Here is a 501-nt window from a genome sequence, read left to right on the forward strand (position 1 = left end):
CGGGATCTTATTGCTAATATTAAACATGACTTCCAAAAACTGGCTCATGCTTATCTTGAGGAGCAATTTAAATATAAAGGGCGGAGATACCGGAAAAACATCCCGAACTTATCGAATTCCCCGTGGTACAAACAATATAAATTTTCTAAGAGAGACGCAATTTCTTTAATTGCTAGAATTAAATCGTACCATGTATCTACCAGCACACACTTGATAGATAAAAATATTATTAATGATGAAACATGTGAATGCGGGGTCAGTTCAAGGAATTGGCAACATATTTTATTTAATTGTATCAGACACACTCAAGCGTCTAACAATTTAATAACCAACCTCATTAAAATGGACTTTTCTCCGTGGGACGATATTTTCCCTAGAGCTTTTACTAAAGACCTTAACATATTTACAATCATAGCAAAGTTTCTGAAACAAACGAATCAAATAATTTAAATGGATATACAACATACGATGGCAGCACTTGTCTGAGTAATGGCGTTGGGG

The sequence above is a fragment of the Odontomachus brunneus genome, unplaced genomic scaffold, assembly GCF_010583005.1.
Source record: "Odontomachus brunneus isolate Ranch 3 - 2012 unplaced genomic scaffold, Obru_v1 Obru_scaffold_134, whole genome shotgun sequence".
Classification (NCBI taxonomy): domain Eukaryota; kingdom Metazoa; phylum Arthropoda; class Insecta; order Hymenoptera; family Formicidae; genus Odontomachus; species Odontomachus brunneus.